The sequence below is a fragment of the Gossypium arboreum genome, chromosome 2, assembly GCF_025698485.1.
Source record: "Gossypium arboreum isolate Shixiya-1 chromosome 2, ASM2569848v2, whole genome shotgun sequence".
NCBI lineage: Eukaryota > Viridiplantae > Streptophyta > Magnoliopsida > Malvales > Malvaceae > Gossypium > Gossypium arboreum.
Window position 1 is genome coordinate 63553798 of NC_069071.1, and position 20153 is coordinate 63573950.

Below are 20153 nucleotides of genomic sequence, written 5' to 3' on the forward strand. Positions count from 1 at the left end.
ACAAACTCGTGAGACTCAATGGGCAAAGTCTTCTTTGGATGCTAAGGTTTCACATATATAAGAATGAGTAGAACCGGGGTCAATCAAAGCAATTACATTTGTATTGAAAAGAGTGAAAGTACCGGTAATAACATCCGGAGAGCAAAGATCCTCGGCGTGCGCGTATGGCATAAGTCCTAGCAGAGCACGAGCCTCGAGATCGATGGTAGCATCTCTAGATCCTCTCGACCGCCAACGACATTGCCCATATTTCTAGGTGGCCTACCTCGGCAAGATGGTAGCACCGGGTTTGCACTCGACTTGCATTCTGCTTCATGCATCCTCGGGCAATCCTTCATAAAATGGTCGGCCGATCCACACTTATAGCGGAGCGATCACGAAACCAACAGCTCCCGAATGCCATTTGCCACAATGTGGACACTCCGTCCTCTCTCGGCGATCATTTCCGCCACCGCAATCGAGGTGACTCGTGTGGTCACAGGGTCGATCGCGTCCTCGTCTAGAAAATCCCAAACGCCTCTAGACCGGCTCGCATCATCTCGAAATCTCTTCGATGCTTGTTGAAGAGACTTTCCGAGGACCTCTTCGAATTCTCCAATCCCCACATCAGCTTTTTGTTTCTCCTTTCTAAGCTCTTCGACTTTACAAGCTCGCTCAACAAGTACTACGAACTCTCGTATCTCGAGAATGCCAACAAACATCCTTATATCATCATTCAGCCCATCCTCGAAGCGCTTGCACATAATAGCTTGGACGAAATGCATTCTCGCAGCACGGCTAAGCCTCACAAACTTTCGTTCAGTAGTCGAGTAACGGACATAGAACCTTGCTTAAGATCAAGGAACTCCCTCCGCTTTTGGTCGATGAATCTCGATGATATACTTTTTTCGAACTCGGTTAGAAAGAATTCCCAAGTCACTTGCTCTCTAGGCACCACAAGTCGAGTACTCCACCAATAGTAGGCGGACTCGCGTAGCAAGGAGATGGTACACTTTAAGCACTCATCGGGTGTACAGGATAGCTCATCAAGCACCCGGATAGTGTTATCTAACCATAATTCAGCTCGCTTCGGCATCATCATCATCCGTAGCCTTAAATTCAGTGGCCCCATGTTTTCAATCCTATCGACTGGGGCTTACCCGACCTTATTGGGTCGATCACCGGAGGTATTGTAGGTGCGGGGTTGCATTCGTCGGGAATGGAGGTGGTGGAACAGCCGTGTTGGTTCGAATGTATTGATTAAACCATTCGCTCATCACACTATAAAAGGCTTGCTTAGCCTCGTCATTAGGATTGCTGGCCATAGGTTGAGAGTCCGCCGCGCTGTCCCTTGCGCGAGCAGCGCCACACTCTCCACATCATCAGCTATCGCTTCGGTTGGGATCAGGATCCATTGCTATAAACAAACATGAAGTCAAATTGTCGTAATTCATCACACTATCGATTCATCATTTAATGGCATGTATAGCTAGACCCCAAACACATCACGGTAGTCCTAGAATCGACTAAACCGTGGCTCGATACCAATAAAATTGTAACACCCCAAACCCGAGACCATCGCCGTGTCGGACCCGAGGGTTAACAAACCAAGTTCACATGTTTTTGCCCACCAATTTGACATTTCCAGTCAGGCTGGAAAACTGCGTCACTGTCGCCTTAAAATCATATCTCGAGTTTCAAAACTCGGAAACTGGTTTCGTAAATTTTCCTGAATTTAGACTCATATATACATCCATGGATTTATTTCTAGGATTTTTGGTCGGGCCAATTGGTACAGTTTATTAGTTAAAGTTACCCAAGTTACAGGGATCGACTGCTCTGACCTTCGCGCGGTATAACTTGAATATCTCTCTGCACAGGGCTTTAATGCTGGTGTCGTTTGTTTCTAATGAAACTAGACTCAAAATGGAATCTGTACATATAAGGTATATCTCCTAATTCTTTTGGATAATTTATAGTGAATTTTAAAGTTGCGACAGGGAACCCAGAAACCATTCTGGCCCTGTCTCACCATAGCTTTAATATCTCTTAACCTGTAACTCCTATGACCGTTTCGTTTCTTCCATATGAAAATAGACTCATCAAGGTTCATTTACATAGCTTATTCACTATTTGATTCCATTCCTATGAATTATGGTGATTTTTCACATTCACGCCACTGCAGCTGGCAGCATCTGTTTTAAGGTAGGACTTACCTATTTGGTAGTCTCCATGATTCAACTAATCTTGCCATACATAGGTTCATATATGATCATTTTAACCATGCCAATGGCTGATCATATGACCAACATTCCCATTTCCAAACCATAGCCACATCATGACCCCAAATATATATACATACAACCCACAATAAGTCTAAGTTCATGCTCCCTTTTCGAGCCATTTTCGCATGGCCATACAAACTTACATTACAACGTATTTAACAAACAAGAGGTAGTCCTATACATGCCATCTCAAGTTCAACCAAAATTTATACCAAAATGGAGGCTTGATAGTGTGGATGACTTCGACTTCAACGATCCCAAATCCGATTGCCTCGAGCGAAATCTAGAAAACTAAGAGCCAAAGCAACGGGTAAGCATTTTATGCTTAGTAAGTCTCAAGGAATATAATGAACTATAATTTACAGCAATACATTCACATAGCCAAATGCATCATTTCATTAATACACATTCTTACTTCATACTTCATCATTGTATAAGTTCGCAAAGCATCAATCAATTCAATAACTGAAATTCATTAGTCGATTGAGCGAATGTTGCTCAAACACGTCGACTTTCCAATGCACATATAACGTACCTTATCCTTTGGGCTGTCCGAGTGTACTAATTAAATTCATTTCAGCAACCAACACTCACCTCCAGCCCAAGATTCTTCGAATATAACCGGATATAATCACGTGCACAAATGCCTTCGGTCTTAGCCGGATAGAATAACTCGCACGAATGCCTTCGGCCTTAGCCCGGATATAACCACTAGCACAATTGCCTTCGGTCTTAACCGGATATAATTTCAGCATAATTGTCTTCGGCTTAGCCCGGATATCATTCAATTTCTCATGCACACATACATCAATAATCATTGGACATACATATTTCATTTTCAAGTTACTAAGGCTCAAACACAATTAATATCATTAGCATATTCGCCTTCGGACTTAGCCCGGTGGAATTCAAATACTCATACACACATAATCAATAATCATACACATCCATATTTCATCTCACATAATTCAAGTAAGGTCACTTCTTGAGGACTTACTTCGGATGTTGTCGAACGGCTTTTTCGGCTATTCGATCACCTTTTCCTTCCCTTGTCCAATTGTGGCCCTCTTAGCTCTTGAGCTAATTCAAACAAATTCAATTTATTAAAACCTCATTGTGCTTGCTTATGGCGAATATGACAAGGATTTTAAATGGTCATATGGCCACTCTTTAGCTTGAATACACAATGGTCATGCACATTTTATACTACATCAAGCAATTCAATACAATTTATTTGAGCATCAAGGAAATGCTAAGGCCTTCAATAGGCTACCCAAGGCGAATATTCATGTACATGTTGAGGTCAATTTTGCACTTAATACCTCACAAAAACAGCATGCAATCTACTAATTTATGCTTTGCACATTGTGGCCCAAAACTTATAATATAGCATCAAGCACTTATATGTGTGCTAGGCAATTGTGCTTGCAATTTCACAAGCATTCTTCCACATTTTCTTCTTTAAATCAATATATTCATCACTTAGTTCATAACCAAACATAATGTGCAATCATATATATGCATATATGAGCATGGCGAATTTTCAAGGTGTCCATAGCCATCCAAAACACAAACTTTTAACTAACATGCAAGAAGCATGAATCATGCTCAAGAATGCATCATGGCCAAGTATGACAATCATGCTCCTTTTCAACTTTAATCATGATAAAACAAAGAGAAAACTCAAAATCTTACTCATGAGTAGAAAATCCATCATTGCATGCATCATCATCAAGCTTCACACTTAGCATGCAATGGCTTTATCACTATAACAACTTTGGCCAAATACCATTTCCATGGCATACCAAAGATTTGAGCCATGGCTAACATGCACATCAAGTTAGCAACCAAAACATGCATGAAACTCCCAACACAACCTCATACATACCTTAATCTTGATGCAAACTTAGCCAAATCTCCTTCTAGATCTCTTCCAAACCAAGCATGAAGCAAAAATCCTCCTTCTTCCTTAGTTTTGGCTCAAAGAAAGGATGAACAAAATTTTTTCTTTCCTTCTCTACAACTCACGGCAATGGGGTATGCCACTCTCTCACACACATTTTTTTTTCATTCTTTTCTTACCCATGCTTATTTGTTTACTATTTCTCCCTAATGCCCAACAAAACATGTTTCATGACATGTTTGACCCATATTTCTTTGTCATGGCGGCCATTACTTGTAGAAAGGGGAATTTGACATGCAAGTCCATTATTTTGCATGCATGCTTTAATTAGTCATCACCTATTTCCCTATCGTACTTTCAAAGTTCACTACTAAGTCCTTTCTTATAATTTAGCACCTAATTAATAAAAATCGAGACACGAAATATTTACGCATACCAATTCCACATACAATAAGTACGGAATATAACACTTAATTATTCTTGTGACTCGGTTTCGTGGTCCCGAAACCACTCTCCGACTAGGGTCACATTCGGGGTGTCACAAAACTCATGTAATTATTTCAATTTATAGTATTTACAATATACATAATAATAATTTCATAATGTAGGACCGTGAGTGAGTTGGAACTACAAGTAGGCAAAAATAAAAATTCACGCACACAATTGGGTCGAAAAGTTTTGCTTGTGTAGTTGATAATAAGGTATTTTGAATTTATTTATTGTGTCAAATATTAATTACTTTCTACTAAATAATATTTTTCCTACTATATTGTAGGAATTGTCGTCTGGTCAAAAAGTTGGATTCCTTTAGCTTTTTGACATTACACATAGAAAGAAAGATGGATCTCCTATGACTACTGAAGCTGTAGAAATTATGGTATATTTACTTCATAAAATTTGAATTATTTTAAATATTTATTGTGTTTAATTATAATGGTTTAATTCATCATTTGTAATACAAATAATGCCAAGTTATGTTGCATTTGATTGATTATATATTTCGTTTCTAACTCATTGATTGATTTATTAGGAGAAATTAAAGGATAAATGGGCGGAATATAAAGCGATGGCTTCAAGTGATAGTTCTGTTAATCTGGACAACATTGATAATTGAATTATTATTGAAGTTTAGGGTCCTGAAAGGTATGGTCGGGTTCGATTTCAAGGATCTTTTGTTAGTGCAATCTAATATTTTGGATCTAGCTCGCAGCAATACATGCCTTCGGTGAATCAAGCTCAAGCTGAAGTTCAGAAGTTAAGAGACCAAATGGCTCAGATGCAAGCGGGCACAATTGAGTAAATTGCTCAACTTAAAGTGGAGGCAACATTGAGAGAAGCAGAGGCTCAAAGAAAATAAGATGAACTCCAGCTACAACTTAAAGTGGAGGCAGCAACGAAGGAAGCAGAGGCAGCAGCAAGGGCAATAGGGGCAACAAGAAAATATGATAAACTCCAACTCCAACTTCAAAATATGATAAAGATGTTTCAGTAGAATCAATCGCAGAATCTGCCATATTAAACTTTTGTTTTCTTATTGTAAGAATATCTTAACAATATAACTTTTGAATATATTTTGTTATTTCATTTATTAATTTAGATCATATACATATTTCTTTCGTGATAGTATCATTTAGATTTAAATATAACTTTTTTTTTTGCGCTTTTACTACAAACGCCGCTAAAGAACATGATCTTTTGTGGCGATTCTAGCTACAAATGCCACAACATGCTCGACTCTCTTGCGATGTTTGTAAAAAACGTCGCTAAAAATCATGTTATTTAGTGGCGTTTGTAATAAAAGCATCGCTAAAGATCACGTTCTATAGCGGCATTTGTAGAAAAAGTGTCACTAAAGATCATGTTTTATAACGGTGTTTTCCCATATAAATGCTGCAAAATTTAGCGGCATTATCTACAAAGGCATTTTTTTTGTGGCGCTTCTTTAGGGCTAGAAAAATGTCGCTAAAAACTTGTTTTGCTATAGTAACAAGTTCGAGAGTGATGAAAACACACTTGAGCAGTGTGATACAGTAAGTTTTAAGGACGTTAGTGAATTTATGGAAGCCAAGTAGATAGTAGATAGACCAAGGAAGAGGTTTGAACCCTTGGATTTATCAAATCGACCTTTCAATCCTCCTAAACCTTCTAGAGAAAAACCTTCTACACTGGAGTTAAAACCTTTGCCCCAACATTTGAAGTATGCATATTTAGGCAAAAATAGTACTTTTTTGGTAGTAATTTCTGCGGAGCTAACACGCAAGCAAGAGGCAAGGTTGTTAGAAGTTCTTCGGTGATTTAAGAAGGAATTAGGATGGACCCTAGCTGATATAAAGGTAATTAGCCTTACCTTCTAGATGTATAAGATTTTGTTGGAGGATTTCCCTAGCAATTCCATTGAACGGTAGAGAATATTGAATTCGATCATGAAAGAAGTTGTCAAGAAAGAGATTACTAAGTGACTTGATGATGAATCATTTACCCGAATTCAGACTACTCATGGGTGAGTCCTGTGCATCATTTACCCTGTACAATGTGTGCCTAAGAAAGGAGGTGTCACAATGGTAAGTAATGACAACAATGAGCTCATACCAAGTCACACTGTCAGTGGATGTAATGTATGTATGGATTACTACAAGCTTAACAAGGAAACTAGGAATGACCATTTCCCCCTACCATTCATTAATCAGATGTTGGATAGATTAGCTGGGAAATCTTTCTACTATTTTTGGATGGTTATTCAGGTCCAATGACCAAGAGAAGACAACTTTCACTTGTCCATATGGTACTTTTGCATCTAGAAAGATGTCGTTCAAGTTATGTAATGCCCTGACAACTTTTCAACGTTGTATGGCTATATTCTCTGACATTGTAGAAAATTTTCTTGAAGTCATCATGGACAAATTTTCAATATTTGGTATTTATTTTGAATATTGTTTGAAAAATCTGTAATTGGTTCTGTGCTACAGTGAAGAAACGAATCTTTTTTTAAATTGGGAGAAATGACACTTTATGGTTCGTAAAGGAATTGTCCTGAGGCAAATGAAATCACAGAGAGGAATTGAAGCAGACAGAGAAAATATTGAAGTGATAGAAAAATTTCCACCTCCCACCAATGTCAAGGGTATAAGAAATTTTTTAGGTCATTGGAAACACGGAAATTTACACATTTTTACATACCCTTTTTAACTTAAAATCATATAGTTTTGATAAAATTCTTGTCGAAAAATAACTAATTTTTAAAAAATAATTAAAGTGCACTTAAAATATGAACATGTTGAATTTTAGTTAATTTTTAATTAATTTTGATGAATTTTTGTTATTTTCGACAGATTTCCACAAAGGGCGAAAAATGGCTTGGCAGACACTAGTAGAAGCACAAAACTAAGAAGCAATTTGAAGTATCGAGGCGAACTAAATTTCAGCCTAAGACGGTCTAAAATTATATGTATTAATTCATAATATAATTAATTTTAATTTATATCCAATTTAATTTGAGTTAATAAATTATTATTAATTAATTATGAAAAAAGTGGTCCAGTTGAACTGAACCGAGTGAACCGAATCGACCAAGAAATGGACAGCCAAAAAACCTTCCCAAGAGCTGACCCAAATCAGCTTATTAGCTGATTATCTGATTATTTAAGCTTGCAAATAGGCCCTTGAAGACTTGTTCAAGTTGCATTCAAACCCCTCCACAATTGATGGCTTTGTAGATATGCCCCTAGCCAAATTTAGGAAAGTTGAAACCATCAACCTTACCACATGTGTGGCCAGCCAAGGGATGGCTCTTTGGATGCTATTTTTAGCTAATTTTAGCAGCCATATCCAGCTATAAAACCCCCCTTGGCTGATCATTCAACACATCTCATTCATTCACATCTTTTCTCTCTTCTCTCCACTTTCTTTCTTCTTTGCCATTGTTAATTCTCTTGCTCTCTTTCCAATTTCTTCCGTTGGAAAAGGTTTGTTCATCATAAATTTTGGAGCAACATTGAAGTGTTTATAGTAGCTTTGGTCTACGAGGACAACGAAGAAGCAAGAACTGAGCAAACTAGTCAAGCCACTGAAAAACACTGGATTTGATTCTTGTTCCCTGTCTCTTTAATTTTTATTGTTGTTATGATGAACATATCTATGAATATTTATGTTGTTGGAATGGTTAATTTAATCAATTTAGTTTGAATTTAATTTACTTTAGGTTGATTGCATTTCATCTTCTTAAATTGTTAAAATTGTGTTTATGTTGTTATAGGCCTCAGTAAGATGCTTGATTAAGTAAAATCATGACTAAGTTACTCTTGCATTACAATTGTTAGGTAACTAATGAATTAATTATTTAAATGGATTGAAATTGTAATTAATGGACACAGTACTTAATCAGTGCATGCTTAATCATCTAAGGTAGCTGAGGGTTAAATTAGCAACGGTATCTAACGATACATTTGCGTTGCATAACTTGCAAGATTATTGTGATTAAACTGTTTCAAGGTAAGGATACTTTGTTACCTCACATACTCTTTTATGTTCTTATTAAATCAAGTTAATTGTTTGAATTGACATAGAGATATGTTTAAAAGATTATTTTGATTTAATAAGTATGTATGTGCAATAACATATTTTCCTATTAATATTTGTTTAATCAGTTGAATTGAAATAGGGATATAGTCAAGAAATGAATGGATTTTGGTAGGTGAGTATGTTCATAAGTTAGCAAATTACCGAGTTGTCGTGAATTTATTTGTAACAATATAAACATGAGTTTAATAATTCTAAGTTAAGGAATGTAATTAATCTAACACAATTATGTTATCTTGATTAAAATTATATTTTGAAATCGTGCATTTGAGATTTATTTATTTAGTTCACTTAGTTAAAAATCTTAGTTTTTAATCACCCTCTTCAAACAAAATATTTTTCCTCACCAAAGTGTTTTAAATAGCATTCATAAATAATTCTTTTCACAATCCCTATGGGTACGATAACTCAACATTTAAATGTCACTTTATTACTTGTTGCGATTGTGTACACTTGCACATTTCTGTCGTTCCATGTTTTTGGCATCGTTGCCGGGACTGTTTTAAAAAGTCATTATTTGTGAATTTTTTAGTTTTGCATATTGGTTTATTTTTCTATTTAAATTTTAACTTAATTAATTTTTCTATGATTATTTTAGGTGTTTATGAGTATTGATCGAATTATCGATTTACTCCCTGTAGGCCCTGAGATTGAACGAACTTTTTGATAGCAAAGAAGACAAGCAAGTCAGAAAAGGACCGAAGAGATGAACTTCAAACCAAGGAAATGGAAGAGACCCTACTCAAAATCCTATACTTATTGTTGATGATAGGTATAGAGCTTTAAGATAGTATGCAGTGCCAGTGTTTAATGATCTTAATTCAGGTATTAGGAGACCCGAAATTGAGGAACAATAGTTCGACCTAAAGCTAGTAATGTTCCAAATGCTTCAGACAGTGGGCCAATTTAGTGGAATGTCTACCGAAGATCCTCACCTACACTTAAGACTATTTATAGAGGTGAGCAATTCTTTCAAGTTAACTGGAGTATCCAAAGTTGCATTATGATTGAAGCTATCCTCATATTCGTTAAGGGACAGAGCTTAAACCTGGTTGAACTTATTTCCACCAAATCCAATTTCCACATGGCAAGAGTTAGCAGAAAGATTCCTTATGAAGTATTTCCCGCCTAGTAAGAATGCTAAGTTGAGGAATGAGATCACTGCCTTCCAACAAATGGATGATGAGTTTTTGTATGAGGCATGAGAAAGGTGCAATGAATTATTTCGGAAGTGCCCTCATCACAAAATCCCACATTGCATCCAAGTTGAGACATTTTACAATGTTCTCAATGCTCACACGAGGATGGTAGTGGACGCTTCTGCTAATGGTGCGCTCCTTTCTAAGTCTTATAATGAGGCTTATGAAATCATTGAGACGATTTCTAGCAACAATTATTAATGGCCAACCAATTGAGTAGCGTTAGGAAGACGAGTCGCTGGAATACATGAAGTAGACACTCTTTCTTCACTCGCATCTCAAGTATCCTCAATATCATCAATGCTTAAAATTTTTACCTCTAATGGGTTTAATAGTTTTACAGCACAACCATAGAATCAATTTGAAAATATAGCTTGTGTTTATTGAGAGGAAGGACATTTGTTTGAAGAATGTCCATCGAACCCAGAATTTGTGTATTACATAGGTAACCAAAACCAAAATCGAGGAAGGCAAGGACTACAATCCAATTTCTATAACCCATCATGGCGAAATCACCCGAATTTTTCCTAGAGTAACCAAGAGGCAGGAACCAGAAACAATTATGCCCAACCTAGACCGACCCAACCACCTAGTTTTTCCCAACAACTCAGAAACCAACCCAAGCTGAACAATCCAATAGCCTAGAGAATCTATTGAAGGCATACATGGCAAAAAATGATGCCACTTTAAGGAATTTGGAGAATCAAGTGGGCCAGCTTACAACTGAACTCAGAAACCGACCACAAGGTGTTTTACCTAGGGATACGGAGAATCTAAAGAATCTAGGGAAGGATTGTAAAGCATTGACATTAAGGAGCGAAAAGACATTAAAGCCCAACACCGTCAAATTTGAAATGGAGCCAGCTGATGCTTTAGAATCAAAGGACGTTCAATCGAGTATTGAAATTCCAGTTTCACAAGAACTAAAATCTACAAAACTCGACAAGGTAACTTCAGAACTAGCTAATTCTGATAAACTAGCAACTCTGTTAGATGCAGAATCACCATGGAAGATGAATAAACTAGTTCTAGTAAAGAAACCACCACCACCCTACATTCAAAAAATTCAGAAGCAGAAGTAGGAAACTTAATTCAAGAAGTTCTTAGACGTACTCAAGCAACTTCATATCAACAATTCGTTGGTTGAAGCACTTGAACAAATGCTTAACTACGTCAAATTCATGAAGGATATCCTGTCTAAAAAATGAAGGCTTGGAGAATTTAAGACGGTAGCCCTGACAAAGAAATTCAGTGTATATCTTCAAGACAAGTTACCTCCAAAGTTGAAGGATCCTGTGTGTTTTACCATACCTTGCAACATTGGAGCAACATATTGTGGTAAGGCACTATATAATTTGGGTGCGAGTATCAACTTGACGCCCATGTCGATATTTAGGAAGCTGGGGATAAGTGAAGTTAGACCTACTACAGTTACACTTCAACTAGCAGATTGATCCTTAGCACACCCAGAAGGAAAAATCGAGGACATATTGGTACGTGTAGACAAATTTATTTTTCCTACTAACTTTGTGGTTCTAGACTTTGAAGCAGACAAGAAAGTGCCAATCATCTTAGGAAGGCCTTTCTTAACAACCAGAAGGACCCTTTGTTGATGTTCAGAAGGGCAAGCTTACTATGCGTGTTCAGGATGATCAGGTAACATTTAACGTTTATAAGTCTATGTGATTTCCTGATTCAATTGATGATTGTTCTGTAGTATCCGATTTAAAGGAGTTAATCATGGAAAAGTAACTCAACTATGTTGAAGACCCATTGGAACAAATTTTGACATTAGATCCTCCAAAAGATGAAGAGGAGGATGAATACTTAGCTTTGTTAGAAGCTAATCAAAGGGGATTTAATCTTGTAATCCTACTTTGAATCTTTGGAGTTAGAGAAAAGGGATTATGCCCAACCAAAAGCATAATCGAGGAGCCACCTAAATTAGAACTGAAGGTACTTCCCTCACATTTGAAATATGTTTATCTACTCTGCCTGTGATTGTTTCAGTAGAATTAACTACTGAGCAAGAAGAAAAACTTATCCTGGTATTGAAATAATTCAAGAAGGCTATCGAATGGACCATAGCTAATATCTTTGGAATTAGTCCATCTGTATGCATGCATAAGATTATCCTGGAAGATGGCGAAAAAGGAACGATTGATGGACAATGAAGACTTAACCCCATCATGAAGGACGTAGTCAAGAAAGAAATCATCAAGTGGTTAGATGCGGGAATAATTTACCCCATCTTAGACAATTCATGGGTAAGTCCAGTCCAGTGCGTGCCAAAGAAAGGAGGTATCATAGTCATTGAAAACAAGCATAACGGTTGACACCAACTAGAACAATTACGGGATGGAGAATTTGCATCGATTACCGTAAGTTGAATAAGGCAACTAGGAAAGATCACTTTCCTTTACCGTTTTTGGGCCAGATCCTAGATAGACTAGAAGGGCGAGACTATTACTATTTTCTTGATGGATACTTGGGGCATAATTATATTACAGTAGCACCGGAAGATCAGCACAAGACAACATTCACACATTTGCATTTAGGCACATGCCATTTGGTTTATGTGATGCACCTGCTACATTTCAAAGATGTATGATGTCTATTTTTACTGACATGGTTGAGAAATATTTGGAAGTCTTTATGGATGATTTTTCAGTATTCGGAGATACATATGATGATTGCCTAGCCAACCTAGCCAAGGTACTGAAGCAATGCGAAGAAACAAACCTTGTACTTAACTGGGAAAAGTGCCATTTCATGGTACGACAAGGTATTGTTCTAGGGCATCGGATAACGAGACATGGAATCGAGGTTGATAAAGCAAAGGTAGATGTTATTGAAAAACTCCCACCTCTAACATCTGTAAAGGGTGTTAGGAGCTTTTTGGGCCACGCTGGTTTCTATCGAATATTTATCAATGACTTCTCCAAAATTGCTAAACCTTTATGCAAATTATTGGAGAAGGACGCGACATTCAAATTTGATGAAGAGTGCTTAAGAGCTTTTAAAGATTTAAAGAGTCGACGAGTTTCGGCACCCATAATCGTCACACCAGACTGGGATTTTCCACTTGAATTGATATGTGACGCAAGTGACTCTGCGATCGAAGCTGACATGGGTCAGCAGAGGAAAAAAGTTTTTCATCCCATCTACTACGCAAGTAAAACTCTGACAGGAGCTCAACTGAATTATACGGTAACAGAGAAAAAGTTACGTGCTATTGTGTTTGCTTTTGACAAGTTTCAATATTATCTTATAAGTACCAAAGTGACTGTCTATATTGACCACTCAACAATTAAGTATTTACTTGCCAAGAAAGACGCTAAGCCGAGACTAATCCGATGGGTACTTCTACTTCAAGAGTTCGATCTAGAAATTCAAGTTCGAAAAGGAGTGGAAAACCAAGTAACAAACCACTTGTCCAGATTGGAGCCGCAAGAAGGGAACTCTCCTCTTATTCCAATTTGAGAGACGTTTCCATGTCTGCCTAGAAATGTTTGAGGAAAGGATGTGAAGATTATTTGGCTTTTGTAATGAATACTAAGGAATCAGAGTTGAAGGTTGAGTCAGTGCTGGTTGTAAGTGAATATGTAGATGTATTCTCTGAAAAATTGCCTGGGTTACCCCCTAATAAAGAGGTTGAATTTGGTATAGATCTAATGTCAGGGACCCCACCTATTTCAATTACTCCGTATCGGATGGCCCTGACTAAGCTGAAAGAACTAAAGTCACAGTTGCAAGAATTGACTGACAAGGGTTTCGTTAGACCAAGCTTTTCACCGTGGGGTGTTCCGGTGTTATTTGTGAAAAAGAAAGATGGATCTATGAGGTTGTGCATAGATTATCGGCAGTTAAATAAGAGGACGATTAAGAACAAATACTCGTTGCCACGAATTGATGACTTATTTGACCAACTGAAGGGAGCAGCATGGTTTTCTAAGATTGACTTGAGATCTGGCTACTATCAACTACGAGTTAAAGAAGTAGATGTGCCTAAGACCCTTTTTAGAATGCGATCTGGCCACTATGAGTTTCTCGTCATGCCTTTCAGGTTAACAAATGCTCCCACCGTGTTTATAGATTTCATGAATAGGGTATTTCGATGATATTTAGAAAAGTTTGTAGTTGTATTCATCGATGATATCCAGATATACACTAGAGACAAGGTAGAACATGCCAAACATTTGAGAACCATTTTGCAGACTTTGAAGGACAATCAGTTGTATGCCAAATTTAGTAAAAGTGAGTTTTGGCTTCGAAAAGTCAGCTTTTTGGGTTATATTGTCTCGTGTGATGGCATTAGGGTCGATCCCAGCAATGTTTCTGCTATTGTTGAATGGAAGCCGCCAAAGAGTGTGACTAAGGTTAGAAGCTTTTTAGGGTTGGCCAGTTATTACTGATGATTTGTAATGGACTTCTCTATGATTGTGACTCCCATGATAAGGTTGCTTCAAAAAGGATTTAAGTTTGAATGGTCGGATAAGTGTCAGCAGAGTTTCGAGAAGTTGAAGATGTTGTTGACTGAGGCTCCCGTACTAGTACAACCCGAATCAGGAAAATAGTTCATGATTTATACCAATGCTTCTTTGAATGTACTTATGCAAGAGGGTAGAGTTGTAGCTTACGCCTCGAGACAATTGAAACCTCAAGAGAAGAACTATCCGACACATGACCTAGACTTGGCTGCCATAGTATTTCCTCTGAAGATCTGGTGACATTATTTGTTCGGAGAGATATGCCATGTATACTCCGATTATAAAAGTTTTAAGTACTTGATGACCCAAAAGGATTTAAATCTGAGGCAACGTAGATGGTTGGAACTATTAAAAGATTATGAGATGATTATAGATTACCATCCGGGAAAAGCGAATGTGGTCACCGATGCATTAAGTCGAAAATCATTGTCTGGCTTGAGAGCAATGAATGCCCGATTGACCTTGTCAGAGGATGGTTCGGTTCTAGTTGAGTTAAAAGCTAGACCGATGTTTCTTCAAGAAATTTTTTAGGCTCAGAAGAGTGATAGCGAATTATTATCCAAGAAAACCCTGTGCGAATCGGATGTTGAATCTGATTTTCGAATCGATTTTGATAGTTGTTTGAGATTCCAGGATAGGATTTGTGTTCCTAAGGACACCAAATTGATTCAGAAGATATTAGATGAGGCACATAGTGGTTGTTTATCAGTACACCTCGAGAGTATGAAAATGTATCAGTGGCCGACAATGAAAAGAGACATTTCAGAATTCGTTTCCAAGTGTCTTGTGTGTCAGCAAGTGAAGGCTGAACACCAAGTAGCTTCGGGTTTACTTCGGCCTATCACGGTTCCTGAGTGGAAGTGGGATCGGATTACTATGGATTTCGTGATGGGTTTTCTGGTAACCCCGAAGAAAAAGGATGTTGTTTGGGTTATTTTAGATAGGCTAACAAAGTCGGCACATTTTATACCAGTGTGTATCGATTACTCCCTTGAAAGATTGGCTAACTTGTACGTTTCTGAAATTGTGAAACTACACGGGGTGCCCTTGTCGATTATTTCAAATAAGGACCCAAGATTTACCTCTAGGTTTTGGAAAAAGTTACAAGAGGCATTGGGAACAAAGTTGAGTTTCAGCATGACATTTCACCCGCAAACCGATGGTCAGTCGGAAAGAGCGATTTAGATTTTAGAAGACATGTTGCAATGTTGTGTTCTCGCATTTCAAGGTAGTTTGGAAATGTACTTATCATTGGTTGAATTTGCCTACAATAATAGCTATCAGTAGAGTTTGAAGATGGCGCCTTATGAGTCTTTATATGGGTGAAAGTGTCGAATGCCCTTATGTTGGACCGAGCTTAGAAACAGTCATATTCACGGGGTCGATCTAGTCAAGGAGACTGAAGAGAAAGTTAAAGTGATTTGTAACTGTTTGAAGGCTGCCTTGGATAGGCAAAAATCCTATGCGGATTTGAAACGGAAAGAGATCAAATTTCAAGTTGGCGATCGAGTGTTTTCGAAAGTATCCCCATGGAGAAAAGTTCTCAGCGTTGGTAAAAGAGGCAAATGGAGTCCTGGTTTCATAGGACCCTATGAGGTTACCGAAAGAGTAGGGTCAGTTGCCTATCGATTGCCCTTACCACAAAAATTGGAAAATATTCACAAGTGTTTCATGTGTCCATGCTACGTAGATATAAATCAGACCCTTCGCATGTGATTGCGCCAACAGAAGTTGAGATTCATCCGGATATGTCTTATGGGGAGGAACCTGTTAAGATCCTAGCTCGAAAGGTTAAGCAACTGAGAAATAAGACTGTTCCCCTTGTGAAAGTGTTATGGCAGAAATATGGTTTGAAGAGGCCATATGGGAGCCCGAAGAGATCATGAAAAGCCAATACCGAAACCATTTTATCGGTAAGATTTTCGAGGACGAAAATCCCTAAAGGGGGAGAATTGTAACAGCCCGATTTTGGGGCTAGTCAGAATAGTGATTTTTGAACCACTAAACTGAGGTCAAGGAAATTATTTTAAATATTATTTTATGTATTGTAGCATGATTAGATAAGTACATGAAAATTTTGGTGAATTAATTTTAGCGATTGTTTGCCTAATTGTGAAAAAGGACTAAATCGCATAAAGTGCAAAAGTCCTATTTTGCTAGATAAGAGTGTCAATTAGCTAAAGAACCTAATTTTGGGGCCTTAAAGAGCAATTATACCCCCTAATTCTTAGGTTGGCCGGCCATAGAGGACAAATTGATGGGAAAGTCAAAATTAGATGGTGTTTGGTCACCAATTTTGACTAGTTTGAATAAAATAAACAACAAAAGGTTTCAACTTTTTCACTCTTTCTTCTTCCACCAAAAAATTGGCCATTAGAGGGGTTTTTGAAGCTTGAAAATTGCAGCTACTTTAAGCCTTCACAAATAAGTGGTTTTCATGACTTTTCTTGATGATTTTTACATTTTTTGACCCCTTGAGGCAAGAGCTTTTAAATGAGAGGACTATTCTGCAAAATGGTTGAAAGTCTAGGCTTTTTCCATGAGAGCATTTAGGTTATTTTCTAAATTTTTATGGAAGAATATGATCCTTTGGTGAGTAATAAACAACTTTTTTGAAGGGATTTCTCATGAAAACCCTAATAGGGACTTTCTTGCATGAGTTGTAAAATAGATAATAAATGTGTGAAATAATGGAAATTTTGGATTGCTTCTACTATATAAAGTAATCAACCAGGTTTATAATATGAAGAAATTCGATAAAAATTGATTTTCGAGCATAGGGGTAAAATGGTCATTTTATGAAAGTCTAGGGACAAAATAGTCAATTTGCCCAATTATGAACTTTTGGGCATTTAAATTGATATGCTGATGAAATAAATGAATTTTATTAATTTAGATCAAGAGAAACGTGATTCGGGTCTTGATCGGGGTAAGAACAAAGTTTACTGGGATTAAGCTCATCTTCATCATTTTGTATCGAGGTCAATACATATGTAAAAAATGTGTTATCGAAGTTTACTTTGGTATATTTTAATAATACACATGTATAACTAGCTTATTGTTGTTATGTACCTAAATTCTAATTGTTTCCATGAATGTATAAATGACATGTTATGCGAGTAAATTACGATGTGAGCAAAATATGATACTATTCGATTGGATATGAAGCCCGTTGAACCTTAGACATAGCATAGGATACAAAGGGGCATGTTATATAAATTATATGGTCTGAACTCATGAGTTGAATCTGAGCTCATGAGTTAAATGCTATAGGTAAAGTGGGTCCGGGTACTAACTTTGTGTACAGACCCGTGAGTGGCTCAATGAGCAAACGTTACATGATAACTATGGGGTCTGGGTCCTGACTTGATGAAAAGGCCCTTGAGAAGCTCAATTGGAAGCGTTTCATAGCACGAGGTAACCCTGATTTCATATATGGCATTTAGATGCAAATTCCCTGTGTATCCATATGTATTTCGAGAGTTCAACGGGTAACCCAAAGACTCAGTTGGTGAATACTTTGATGAGGTTTGTATACCAAACTCATGGTTAGGACTTGAGTAAGGAACGAGGTGTATTAAGTATACATAAATGAAAGGAAAAGTAAGATAAAGACATTAAGTGATTTTTATCTTTTAAGCATGACAAGCTACCGTTGGATGAATATGATTTTCTTATAATTACATTTCATTTGCATATATATACTTACTAAGCTCCCACGCTTACCCTCCTTTCTTTTCTTTCCTCATAGTGCTGCCAAGCTAGCATCGGGGATCCAGTGACATTAAAAGCTTCGGTCACACTATCACTCAAGACCTTGGTATAGCTAGTTTCATTGTTTTGTTTTCTGGCATGTAGAAGGACTCGAGTCTTTGTTTAGTGTTTTGTTAGTTAGCCATAATGTGTTGGCTCATATAATGAATATGATACTAATTTTGTATAAGGCTATGGATGATGGTCAATACTCATTTTGATTTATAAATGAAAAATGATATTTTTCATGGATGAGTAAATTGCATAAATGAAATGTTGTCCGTTGTAGTTGTTTTGGCTATGTGATGTGCCCTTATGTTAGTATAGAGTGATTTTTTGTCCAGGTTACATAAGAAAGGGTAACAAAAAAGCTTGGTAAATAGCCTTATTTTTTCTAGCACACGGGCATGTGTCTAGGCCGTGTGTGACACACAGTTTACCACATGGGCGTGTGATATGGCTGTGTATCCCCTGCACGTAAGAATTGTAAGTCAATATGCATGGTAGTAAACACATGGGCAGAGACACGGCCGTGTGTCTCAGACCTATGAAGGTCACGGCCTAGTACACGAGCGTGTGCCAGTGTGCCTAGGCCATGTGTGACACACGGTTTACCACATAGGCGTGTGATATGGTCGTGTGTCCCCAGTACATAAGAATTTTAAGTTAGTATGCATGGTAGTAAACACACGGGTAGAGACACGACCATGTGTCTCAGCCATGTGAAGTGCAAGGCCTAGCACACGGGCGTGTGCCTTGGCCGTGTGGCCCTTAAGGATTGCTGATGTTAGAAACAAAATGTCCAAGTTTCTGCACATGGGTTAAGACACGGGCGTGTCCTGGCCATGTGAAGGACACAGGCATGAGACACAGGCGTGTTCCAGGCCGTGTGAAAATGTAACACCCCGTACCCGAGACCGTTGCCGGAGTCGAACACGAGGTGTTAACGGACTTAATTCATTAATTAAACAGCTCATACAATTCATTTTAAAATTTCCAGACAAGCTGGCTAACGCATCACATCGCTTTAAAAATCATATCTCGAGTTACTTAAACTTGAAATCCAATTCGTAAATTTTTTCTGAAAATAGACTCATATATATATCTACTAATTTGTTTCTAGAATTTTTGGTTGGGCCAATTAGTACAGTTTCTTAGTTAAAGTCTCCCCTATTTTAGGGTTCAACTACTCTGACCTCTGTGTATTACGAATCAGATATCTCCCTGTACAGAACTTCAATGACTATGCCGTTTATCTCTAATAAAACTAGACTCAATAAGGAATCTGTACATATAAAGCATGACTTCTAATTATCTTTGTAAAATTTATGGTGAATTTCCAAATTCAAAACAGGGGATCCAGAAATCGCTCTGGCCCTGTTTCACAAAAATTTAAACATCTCATAAAATATAGCTCATATACCTGTTTCGCTTATTCCATATGAAAATAGACTCATCAAACTTAGATTCCATAACTTATTCATTATTTAATTCCATTTCTACTATTTTTAGTGATTTTTTAAACTCACGTCACTGCTGCTGTCTGAATCTATTTTATGGTAAATTTTACCTATTTCATGGTTTCCATGGATTAGCTAGCAATTTGACATACATAATACCAAATATGATCATGATTAGCCATTCCAATGGCTAATCATTACCAAGCATTCCTATTTCCATACCACTCAATAACCATATCATAAGACCATATATACAAAATGATTATAATGCTATACATGCCATACTCAAAATATACAAGGCATTATGCCAAGATGGTATACTGGATAGTGTGAGCGTGCCTCCGACCGCTTCCGATTTCCGAGCTGGCTTGTCAACACTACAAGGAATGAAAAGGAGGGAGTAAGCATAAATGCTTAGTAAGCTCACATGCAAATAGCAAGTAACATAACCATATAAGCAAACATAAAACATCATTTGCATAATCATCACCAAGACATTCATATCACCT

General features: G+C 37.4%; 1 non-coding gene across 1 annotated transcript; it reads right to left on the reverse strand.

The window, feature by feature from the left end:
* Positions 1-9884: 9884 nt before the first annotated feature.
* Positions 9885-9991, reverse strand: LOC128289715 (small nucleolar RNA R71). The gene has a single exon (XR_008279359.1). It is a non-coding gene; the product is annotated as a small nucleolar RNA R71 (small nucleolar RNA).
* Positions 9992-20153: the final 10162 nt, after the last annotated feature.